Genomic DNA, 12,400 nt, shown 5'->3' on the forward strand with positions numbered 1-12,400 from the left:
AAAATTAATACCTGATTAAAAAATTGGAGTTCGGTGTAGTTTTGATATGTGATAATCCTACAACATTCTGTGCCTAATTCCGCTTGCAGTATCATGGCTAATTAAAACATAAGGGTATTGTTTTGTTAATGTATGTGACACTTAACCTCAGGAATATTTCTCTAGTTAATTATACACTTTAATAAACTTGATTTTCTGTATAAATTTACAAATAATATTCCCATACTTTTTGTGATATAAACAGACAAATTTATGTTGATCTTCAGTTAAATTAGTTATCACTACTTGATACTTCAAAAAGCATTATCATTCAAGTTCTCTGAATGATTACTAATTCTGATACAGTGCAAAAAAAAAAAAAAAGAAAAGAAAAAGAAAACCCCCTCAGCCAGGGTAATGTAATGTATATTTTTAAAGGTGTCTGTGACGGGGCATGCATGCCCCACACTGGGACTGCAGGGGTTAATTCCATTCTTTGGGCTGAGGAGGCCACATCCCCTCGACTCTGCTGGCCATGCTCTGGCTGGAGGCCAGGTATAAAAGGGAGCAGCCCAGTTCATTTGGGAGCTGACTGCCCCCAAACGAAGGAAGGAGGTGTGCTGCAGACTCCTGCTGATGGACCGCCAACACTTCATGATTCGGAGGCCAGCCAGACAGCAGCGACCAACAGACCCCAGGCTCCGGACACCAGAGAGGAAGAGGAGACCGGGGGAACCACGAGAACACAAGCTGCAGAGAAGCAGGTAGGGAGTAACCTAGGGAGGCTTTGCAAGGAGGTGTTTGGAGACCCAGAGACTAGCTTAGCATGTTTTGGTCGGATCCCGGCTGAGCTGGTGGCGGGCAACCCCACCACTGACAAGGTCTTGGGTTGGGGCCTGGTGGAAAGGGAGGGCCTGGGTCTGCCTACCCTGGTCACTGGCCACCCTTCCAGCCCTACTGCCTTTGGCCGCTAGGCCGTATAGCCATGATTGTGAGGGCCGCTCTACTGACTCTGGCCGCTAGGCCGTGCAGCCCTGATAGAAAGGACAGATAGATTGACTTTGACTGTTAGGCCACATTACTTTGAGACCCAGAGGGGTCACGCAGACTTGCCTGTGGGCTTATAATGACCAGTGTCCCATCCCAAAAAGGGCACGGGGGCATGCATAACCCTCAACAGTGTCCAAGAAAAGCTAAGATGCTGTACCAAAGAATATTTATAGATTAGGCTTCCTCTGAGGGGGAATTATTAGGCTATGGCAGACAGACTCTTTCTGCTAATTGTAGTACAAGTTTTCCACATGTTGAGATGGACAGGACCTAACTTTTAGTTATGTCAGAGTTGGCAGCAATAAGGGCTGGGTTCAGTATCTAGGGGTTCCTTTTCAACAATACAATACAAAAACCGGCTTGAGCCCCCACTCAGTGACCTGGGACAATTACACACCACCCCCTGGGTGCCTCTAAGAGGCAATATATCCCCTGTTGCAAGCACAGAGTGTAGCAAAAAACTTTTAATAAAAGGAGGGAAATAATGCAGCATTAATTTGGGGAAACAGGGTTTATAAATATAAACCATGAGCAAAAGTCGCATTGCCAAGTAAGCTGGGTAGGGTCCTTTTCCCCACAGGTTCTGAAGTCCAGCAACCCAAAAGTCCCTTTAATGTACCCATCCCTTCTTTGCACCCCACTCATCGTTGCAGTCCTTGGACAGTGCAGACCCAGAGTTCAGAGATGCATCTGCAGAGTTCACCTCCCACCCTAGGTGGAGGGGCGGGGTAAGGAGGCACCTTACTCGTGCCACTGCTTGGGCACTCACTCGCCTCCCCCTTTGCGGGATTCTGCTCTGGCACTCTCCACCCGCTGCCCTGCCTGCCCTGCTGGCCGCTCCTTTCCACCAGCCGCCCTGCTGTCTGCGCCTCTCTGCCAGCTGCCCACTCGCCAACCCTCTCCACCAGCCGCCCTGCTGGCTGTGCCACGTTCTGTTCAGCCCCCCCCCCCCACACACACTTAGCATAGCTCTCCGTTATTTCAGCTGTTAGTGGTGGAGCCTCACTGCTGGTGCACACTGGGCAATCTCTTGCATCAGAGACACTGTCCCAAAGCAGGTCTAATACTTAGACCTAGGTATCAGTGATTTCAGCTCTGCAGTGTGTAACAAGACTCTCAATTGAGTCTAAAGTAGCTCTGTTATTATACAGTGCAGAGAGGAAGGGTCAAATGTGTCTGGGGCCCTAAGGCAAAGCCCACACCACCAGGTACAAGTACCTGTCCCTATCCTCTCTCAACTCACTGGCCTTTGGAACCCAGGTCCCCTGCCAAGTGAGTGCTGTTTAGTTGAGTGTGAGTCCCTCAATCAGGAAATGCCAAGTACAGTTCTGCTGCCCTTGATTCACACAACAAGGATAACAAATGTTTATTACTCCTGCCCCAATAACAAGAGACTGGGGATCCCACACCAACCAAAAGTGACCATTTGGGCAAGCAATCCCATCATGCTGAGCACCTAGGCAGGGGGGGTGTGCCCATGCAAACGAGATCAGCTCCTGAAGTCCTTTTCCACAGCTCACCACTAGACATCAGGGGAGAGTTCATTCAGACTCTGCTTACAGTTATTGTTTCTTTTATTGGCGAATTGCTGCTACTGCGGATGTGGGCCATAAAGTGTCCACAAAAGACATTCAAAATATTGGGATTCTCATTTCTCCTAGGTTCTGTAACATGAGTAGACAAGTGTGTAACAGAAAAAATAGGTGAGTTAGTAACAGTGGCAGTTATTTACAGTAGGCCCTGCTTTGCACTTTAAATGTATGTGAAATATATTAAAATCCAATTTTTAAAAAGTTACTCTTTTCTTTTTCTGTCATTAATTAGTAAACCAATGAGCTGGTCTAGTCTCTGTTATTGAATGCAGTATAGTTTTAATACAACCCAGTGTAGGGCATGACCTTACTAATATTTACTTGGGTAACACCTCCATGGAGTTCATTGAGAGATTTGCCTATGAGTGTCGATTTAGTGGCTCTAGCGAAGACCCACTAAATCGACGGCAGAGCGCTCTCCAGTCGACTCTGGTACTCCAGCTCCGCAAGAAGAGTAAGGTAAGTCAACCAGAGAGCGTCTCTCATCGATGCAACGCAGTGAAGACACCTGGGTAAGTCGACCTAAGCTATGTCAACCTCTTCTACGATTATTCACGTAGCTGGAGTAGTGTATATTAGGTCAACTTACCCCAGTAGTGAAGACAAGCCCAATGTGGGGATGTAGGATCAGACTCTTAGCCATGTCATCTACATTTTATGCAGTTGTTCAGGCTAAATGGAGGAGCTTTCTCAAGGCTGTGATGTTGACACTGCAGAAAGAAAAATGATGACATGAGGTCATTTTGGCTCCAGCCCGGAGATGTTTTTCCATATTGTATTGGCAATCCAGTTATGGTGAGAAATAAGGACCTCATTGAGCTGTTAGGAGTTAGCAAATAGACTGTTTATTATGCTGCTTGTCATCAGTCAGTATACAGCATAAACTCAGGTGCTGACTGGCTGATGAAATTCCTCACAGAAGCCCCAAACATCTCTGTTTAATATTTTAAGTTTGATTTATATGAAATTAGCAGTAAATTAAGGCATTTTAATGTGAAATAACTTAGTGGAACATTAAGATGTTTTAAAAGCACCCATTGTTTTAATTGTCATCATGGCAATTAAACTGACACAATGGAGATTAAAAAGATGAATACACAGAAAAGTATTGACATAGGAAAGTCACAGTAAACAATTCTGAATTTAGCTTGAAGTGTAAATTGCTGATACAAACTAACATGACTTCTTTGAGAGGATTTGTCAGTGTTAAGATCCATTCATAGCAGATAACCTTTTTAATGAATTTTCCTTTTTTCTGTTTGCAGAATATCTGCAAACCAAATGTGACTTTTTTTACAGAGTTTTCCACAGATTTCACTTGCTCTTTCCTGTTTGAAATCCAAAATTTGAGCTGTGTTGCCAAGTTGCAAATTGTTGTGCAACTCACGTGGTATTGTTTCAATTCCTTGATGAGAAAACTCCTTTCAAATAAGGTTTCTAACATGAATGCTCATGGCAAGTGAATCTAGCATTCATGCTGGTTAAAACTTAATTCCATGAACATTTACAAAAATTAATACAAAAAGTGTGCGTACAGCCAAAGTACATTGTTTTTAAAAAAGAATTACAGTACCTACTATTGCTGAATATATAGAGCAATGCATAGAGTAAATTGCTAACCAAGTACCTGGAATAAACTAGTAACATTTTCTTAATGTTCTGTGTGAATGATTTGAGGTCTGAATACATGCCTTAAAGTGAGAGACTATAGACTAAAGAAGTTCAATCTATTTAATCTATCCAAGAAAAGGTTAAGAGGTGACTTATTCATGGTCTACAAGTACCTACAGGATGAAGAGACTTCTGATAGTAGAGGGCTCTTTAATGTAGCAGAAAAGGCATAACAAGATCCAATAGTTGCAAGCTGAAGCTAGGTAAATTCAGATTAGAAATAAGGTGCAAATTTTGAATAATGAGGGTAATGTACCATTCAAACAACTTCCCTAGAGATATGGTAGATTCTCCATCAGTTGGAGTCTTTAAATCAAGACCATCTAAAACACTGGTTCTCAACCTTTCCAGACTATTGTACCCCTTTCAGGGATCTGATTTGTCTTGCATACCCCCAAGTTTCACCTCTCTTAAAACTACTTACTTACAAAATCAGACAAAAATACAAAAGTGTCCCGCACACTATTACTGAAAAATTGCTTACTTTCTCATTTTTATATATAGTTATATATAAAAATAATTGAAATAGAAATATCATACTTACATTTCAGTGTATAGAACAGTAGAAACAAGTCATATGAAATTTTAGTTTGTACTGACTTTGCTGTTGCTTTTTATGTAGCCTGTTGTAAAAATAGGCAAATACCTAAATAAGTTGATGTACCCCTTGGAAGGCCTCTGTATCCCCCTGTGGGTACATGAACCCCTGGTTGAGAACCACTGGTCTAAAAGATAAGCTAATAAGCTATAGCTTAAACGGAAGTTATGGGCTTGATGCAGAAGTTGTTGGGTGATGATTTTTGCCCTAGGTTATGTAGGAGGTTAGACTAAATGATTGTAATGGTCCTAGTGGCCTTAACATTTATGGAAAGCCTCCCACTGACTTAAATGAGCTTTGGATCAGAATCATAGTATGTACATTTGTTGATCAGAACATAAGCCCCAATTAATGCATGTTTTGTCCATTAACTTGTTCAGATCTGGCCCTTACAACATAATATTAGATGCCTGTGTATTTATGGCGCTTTACGGACATTGGTCTGACATCACTTTCACCTGACTCAGAAGTTCCCTTTGTGATGACAGTTCCTAAAGTCACTACCTAAAAATAACAAAATACTGATGTATGAAAAGTCTCCATTTTTGTGTGTGTGTGTTTAACTAACATTTTCTTCCCTGCCCCCCTTTTTTTTGGTTAATTGGTTTGGGATTTTTTTTTTTCCTTGCAACTCCAAGAAGGAAAGAGATCTAAATTAAAAAGGATGAACTAGTGCTGCCCCCCCCCCCAAGATAAAACTAAACTTGCTTTCTTTGGGGCCAGGATTTTACCTATAAAGTTTAGTGCTAGAGGGGAAGCACTGAAATACCTCACAAAAATGGCAGTCCTTGACCGGGTAACATGCCTAATGTAGTAGAGGATGGGACTAGGAATCAGAAATAGAGATGGTCAAAAAGAGGACATTTTAATGATTTTTTTAACCGAAATTTTTATCCCACTTTTTCTGTCAAAATTTCAATGAGATTGAGAATTTTACAAATTCACAAACAGCTCTATTCAGAACTCCTGGGGTCTGTTCTTGACTCTGCACTGGTTTGCCTGGCAGCTGTGGGTAAACCACTTAATCACTCTCTGCTCCCCCCCCCCCACAGTTTCCTTATAATGATTTCACACCTTTTCCAAACTGTTGTGGAACCCGGGATGAAAGTCACTATGTACAATAAGTGCAGCATATTTGTCTTCTTCCTGAATGAATTAATTCAGTTAAGTTTCATGTCAGGTATACTTTGAGATCTATATGAGGCTATCTGAAAAATGGACCCCTCTTCCTTGGTCTTTATTTAACAGACCTGCATATTTAAGAGGTCAGTCAAATAAATCTGCATCTCTGTGGAATCTGCTTTTCTGCATAATTATTTTATAATGAAATCACCATTAATGCAGTTTGACTTAAATATTATTGAAAATAGACATTTCTTTCTATTGTTTTGTGCATTATCTTTGTACTGAGCGTATATCAACAAAGTCAATATATTGGAATGGGTGGCCAGGTAGCACAGGTTATTGAAATAGGTTTTCCCGACCTGCCTAGCAATTGAACATTTATCTCCAGAATGACTCCCTGTGGTGGCACCAACTTCTGGGCTGCCAATATTCACAACTGTAGCATGCAGAGATGGGGAGGCAGGGCGAACCCCAAGCAAACCAGCTATGGGGGGTTGGAGTAGCAGTGAGAAGTGAGGAAGGGGAAGAGTCATAGTGCTCAAGATTTAGGAATCTAAGATTTGCGACAGTGCATGTGGGCAAGAGCTATAATAACCCTTCCTGTATGTTGCTACTTCAGTGCCAATTCAAAAATGTTCTTCAGACTACTTCACTTGGCAATGGGTATGAAAGATACCTTATGTGTGGAGTGGCAAGTGCTTCTATACTCTAAAGATATCCACACTTCTCTGAACACATCCCTAATTGGTATTCAATCTTAAAAAATGTCTTTCATTAAAAAATATAATTTGAAGAACTGGGTAATTGACTCACATTTGATTAAGGCAGATTCTATTGGATTAACATGATTAATAGATAAAATTATAACCAAACAGAAAGCAGTACAAAAGGTGACTTAAGTCATGGATCATATTAAGATACTAAATTTATAAAAAGATTGATACTCTAGGAATATTCATTTCACAGTAGGAATCACACTGTTCTGTTGCAGCTGGTGATGTAATTCCAATGAAGTTTATAGTCAGGAGCAACGGCCTGATCTAAAGCCTGCTGGTGTCAGTCTTTCCAATGATTTCAATGAACTTTGGACCAGGTCCTGGGGGTACTTGGGTGGTGGCTTGGCACAGCCCTAGGAAAACCTCAGGTGTCCTGGTTTTGATAGCACCAAATTTTAGTACAACCAACAAACAAACAAAATGTGTCACAACAGAAGGAGATTGTCCTCAGACTAAAAAGTAGTTTGCCATTTACATAAACCTCCACAGAATAGCAGTCTGCTGCAAAATCTTGGTGTAATACGTGTTCTAATACAATATCTTGTTTCAAATTCTTTCCAAAATTGCTAAGGCAAGGTGAAACTGCACAAGAGATGTGACATCGTACATTCTTACAATGACTTGCTCAACATAATCTTATGTACCTAAAAATGCCAATGTTTTAAATATGACGTATTAAAGAATAGGAGAAAAGGCCAGGGTCAATAGCCTTATTTTAAAATAGCTACAATGATGGCTGTGAGTCATAAAAGCCAAGATATTCCAGAAGTGGGTGTTCCCCAGCTTTGTCTTATATTCCTGATTAATGCTTCACTTTGAAAAGAAGAAGTCAATGGATGTGAAAGCTACTTTTTTGGGGGGGGGGGCGCATCTCTGAGAATGATGGAACAAACTGATGGTTTCCTCCTCAGTGTGACAAGCCAACGGTGTGGTCAGGTCCCTGTATGGTCGGCATCAGTGATCATCAGACTTTCATAAAGTGTGTCATTGGAAGCCATTCTGTAGGCAACCAATCATTCCTCCTTTGTTAGATTTTAGGTATAGAGTATCTGCAGCTTCCACTGACTTTAACAGGAATCACAAATGCCAAGCACCTCTCAGGATGGTCCTTAATTTTCAGACTAGACTATAGGTACTATCCAACTGTGATTTTATGGTTTCTAGTGATGTGACTCTTGCCACCTCTTTCAAAAGCTGGTTCCATTCTCTTTACGATCTTACTAATTATATGCTGTGCTGATATTTAATTCAATGTCTCTTGTTTCAAACTAAATCTATTATTAGAATGCTTATTATTAATCAGTGAATACCTCTTATTAGCATCTTCTGGTGGCATGATGATGTCAGACCTCTCTCTGTTCACTAACTACAAATCATCAATATCTTCACTAACTCTCTTAAAACAGTAACTCCAGGGAGGGACTCACTTGGACCAACTAACAATGACAGGAACTCAACTGTCTTATCATTTTCAATATCTGCATGGGCCTCAGGAGCCTCTCATTCTCTGGCTACTTTTCTCTCATGGCCTTCTGTCAAGGTTCCTTCCCCACTCTGAACTCTAGGGTACAGATGTGGGGACCTGCACGAAAGACTCCCTAAGCTTATTCTTACCAGCTCAGGTTAAAAACTTCCCCAAGGTACAAACTTTACCTTGTCCTTGAACTGTATGCCGCCGCCATCAAGCGTTTTAAACAAAGAACAGGGAAAGAGACCACTTGGAGACGTCTTCCCCCAAAATATCCCCCCAAGCCCTACACCCCCTTTCCTGGGGAAGGCTTGATAAGAATCCTCACCAACTGGTACAAGTGAACACAGACCCAAACCCCCGGATCTTAAGAACAATGAAAAATCAATCAGGTTCTTAAAAGAAGAATTTTAATTAAAGAAAAGGTAAAAATCACCTCTGTAAAATCAGGAGGGTAAATATCTTACAGGGTAACCAGATTCAAAACAGAGAATCCCTCTAGGCTAAACCTTAAGTTACAAAAAGACACAAAAACAGGAATATACATTCCCTCCAGCACAGTTTATTTTACCAGCCATTAAACAAAAGAAAATCTAACACATTTTCTAGCTAGATTACTTACTAACTTAACAGGAGTTGGAAGGCTTGCATTTCTGATCTGTTCCCGGCAAAAGCATCACATAGACAGACAGAACCCTTTGTTTCTCCTCCCCCTGCCAGATTTGAAAGTATCTTGTCCCCTCATTGGTCATTTTGGGTCAGGTGCCAGCGAGGTTACCTTAGCTTCTTAACCCTTTACAGGTGAAAGGGTTGCCTCTGGCCAGGAGGGATTTTATAGCACTGTATAAAGAAAGGTGGTTACCCTTCCCTTTTTATTTATGACACCTTATTTGCATGTGGAGAAGCTAAAGGAACCATCAACAGAAGCCCTATCTTGCATTATTTTCATTCAAACAAATTGGTTAAACTCACTGTTGAGGCCTAGCCAAGTGAAGGTGCTGCTTTGATGGAGGACAGCTTGCTTTTTCTCCCAGATCAATGATTTCAACTGCGAAACATGTTCCCATGCAGAGAATATTTGGAACTCCTAAGTAAAGAGAATGCATTTCAGCAATGTATATGACAGATAACAGATAGAAACTGACCATAAAACCATTGAAAAGTGTGACAAAGTTCCTGCTCTACCTCGGTGGGTCTTGCGCTTATTGGCGGATTTGCTTGCCTTGGAGCTTCACGGCAGCCCTCAGCTTGGCCGTTTTTCTGAATTCACAGTCCAGGTCAACTCCTCCTGTGTCTGACCAGGAGTTGGGAGGATTTGGGGGAACCCGGGCCCGCCCTCTACTCTGGGTTCCAGCCCAGGTCCCTGTGGAATGCAGCTGTCTAGAGTGCCTCCTGGAACAGCTGTGCGACAGCTACAACTCCCTGCTACTTCCCCATGGCCTCCTCCCAGCACCTTCTTTATCCTCACCATAGGACCTTCCTCCTGGTGTCTGATAGTGCTTGTACTCCTCAGTCCTCCAACAGTCCACGTTCTCACTCTCAACTCCTAGTGCCTCTTGCTCCCAGCTCCTCACACGCACACCACAAACTGAAGTGAGCTCCTTTTTAAAACCCAGGTGCCCTGATTAGCCTGCCTTAATTGATTCTAGCAGCTTCTTGATTGGCTGCAGGTGTTCTAATCAGCCTGTCATCTTAATTGTCTCCAGAAGGTTCCTGATTGTTCTCGAACCTGCCCTGTTACCTTACCCAGGGAAAAGGGACCTACTTAGCCTGGGGCTAATATATCTGCCTTCTGTTACTCTCCTGTAGCCATCTGGCCTGACCCTGTCACAAAAGACGTTGTTTAAATGCCATTGCCTAGGGCACTTTCATAATAATGAAAGAATAGTGGTGAGACTGCACAAATACCAGTTGAAACTAAATAATAAGCCTGGTTAGAACACGGTTGTGTCAGACGTACTATTCATGGCACACTTACCAGGAGCCAAAGCAGTAGGGAAGATGCCAATAACCTACCAACTGTTTGTTAATGAAAACTAAATGCAGCAGCTGATAGAGCAAACTTGTGAGAATGCAAAAAAGTCTGAGTCTTTAAAAGGATGTTAAGCAGAATAGCCAGAGCTAGAGATAAGTCCCATCCCTTGCTTATCATTACTGCTGTGCAAATGGTGAATTAACGGTGCCAAACAGCATAAGGAAAGAAAATACTATCCCATTCATGAAGTCCAACTGGGTATGGAAATATGGCAAAAAAAAAAGCAGCTAGAAAAATTACTATGTAGCCTCATATGTGTCAAGCTGCAGTGGTTCAAGAGCATGAGTACCAACCTCAGGCAGACTATAAAGAAGCTGGGCACAAACTCCAAATTGGCTGAGAGTTCTCTTTTCAGATTTCACCAACCAAGTATCAAGTGTAAACTCTTCAGGCACTATAACAGCCTAAGCACGAGTCCCAGGCAGTCCCCTTGGGTACTCCAGTAAATCTTGTCATCCAGGTGAGCATATTTTTGTGACAGATGGTCCCTTACATCCAAAATCACAACAATATTCAGGTTACTCCCAGTCCCAAAGGACCAGTCGCTTGCCCCAGGTCAATTGCACCTTTGATCTCATACCAAAGACAACTGCTCGTAGCCAATCCTATAATAAACTATCTAAAGATTTATTAACTAGGAAAAGAAAATGGGAGTTATTTACAAGGTGAAAGCAGGTAAACATACACAAATGAGTTACTGTCGTAAGTTTAAAAAGGTAATAGAAGTTTGTATAATAAGCATGCTCTGTATGTCCCTTAGGGCTAACCTAGGCTAAGCACCTGGGGATCCCTTGCTTATGTCTAGAAATCTTGCCTTCGAGAGTCCAAGCAGCACAGAGAGACAGTTTCTTCCTGTCAGGGATTTTTATTCCATTTCCCCCTTCTCTGATCTGCTAGCTCAGCTGATGGGAGGAATTCACTTGCAGTTTCCTTTTCATGGGAAGGGGAGGAGGAGGAGAAAAACGCAATCAAAGTTTTTCTCCTTTTTGATGTTCCACAATAGTTTGTCTGGTGTTGATGGGCCTGGACATAACACCTTTTGTTTTAGGTCAGCATTTCATGCAAATTCATGTTTCTCCCCTGTCTGGTGATTTACACAGCTACAGAGACTTACAAAGCAAACACTCAAATATTACCTTACAATATGGTATACAGACGCTCCCCAGGTTATGCAAGACCCGACTTACGCAAATACGCAGTTACAAAAAAAGTTCCGTAAGCTAGAAATAGGAGGGGGTTTTTTTTGTTTTTGTTTTTTGCGTAATGGTCGAGTATACATTTCTGACTTACACAAAATTCGAGATATGCAAGGCATCTGGAACGGAACGATTGCATAAGTCGGGGAACGTCTGTACAGAGGTACTGATATGTGAGATTAATGCAGGCAGCGACTTACAAGCATTCAATGATGCCTAAATACTAAGCACATTTGTATAACTCTAAAACCTGTTGTGACAATACTAGCACACAGGTGAGCCAGACTAATTCTAGCTATGCATTTGTCAATAAGTTGAGATGTGGGCTTTTGTATGAGCTGGCACCAGGTTTGCTAGCATCGCAGTATGAACACAAGGATTGCTGATATAGTTCTGAAATGTTCAATGTGTCCAGGGCATTGATCAGTACCAGAAGGCCCCTGATTAGGTATATTCAATTACCTCTTTGGCTTGGAAAGCAAAGACCATTGACAGTTTCAAGTTTAACTTGCAAACCAAGCTGCTTTGAGTTGCGGCTTCTATGAGATAAGAATAACTGAATGAAACAAAGGCTTTGTATGAAGAATTTGTCTGCACAAGACACAGAAGTCCTGCTCAAGATGTTTTAGATAATGGTTCACGATACCTTAAAACAAAATGGAAAGTTCTTGCAAAGCATAGGGCTTTAAGCACAGTTACAGAGGACAATTGGGCTAGGTAGGACAAACTGTCAAGTAGACTCAAACCAAACAAAGGAGGGTAATTGGAATCCTTATTAGATTATACTTACATGCACCCTCAGAAGCCAATCTGGAATTCCATGCCCAGTTATTAATGGACTGATATCTTAAGAACTAGTTGACTTTAACCAGTCACCACAATTTTTAAGAGAACTCCTAAACAATGCAGA

The 12,400-nt window shown here is 41.7% G+C and overlaps 1 long non-coding RNA gene across 2 annotated transcripts in view; it reads left to right on the forward strand.

Annotated features, from left to right (window-relative positions):
* Window positions 1–245: 245 nt before the first annotated feature.
* LOC122462179 overlaps window positions 246–12,400 on the forward strand; it is a 59,082-nt gene continuing 46,927 nt past the window's right edge. For both annotated transcript variants that reach the window (XR_006284585.1, XR_006284584.1), the window contains exon 1: window positions 246–743. This is a non-coding gene — a long non-coding RNA (uncharacterized LOC122462179). The remainder of the gene's footprint in view (window positions 744–12,400) is intronic.

This window comes from Chelonia mydas, chromosome 10 (assembly GCF_015237465.2).
Source record: "Chelonia mydas isolate rCheMyd1 chromosome 10, rCheMyd1.pri.v2, whole genome shotgun sequence".
Lineage (NCBI taxonomy): Eukaryota > Metazoa > Chordata > Testudines > Cheloniidae > Chelonia > Chelonia mydas.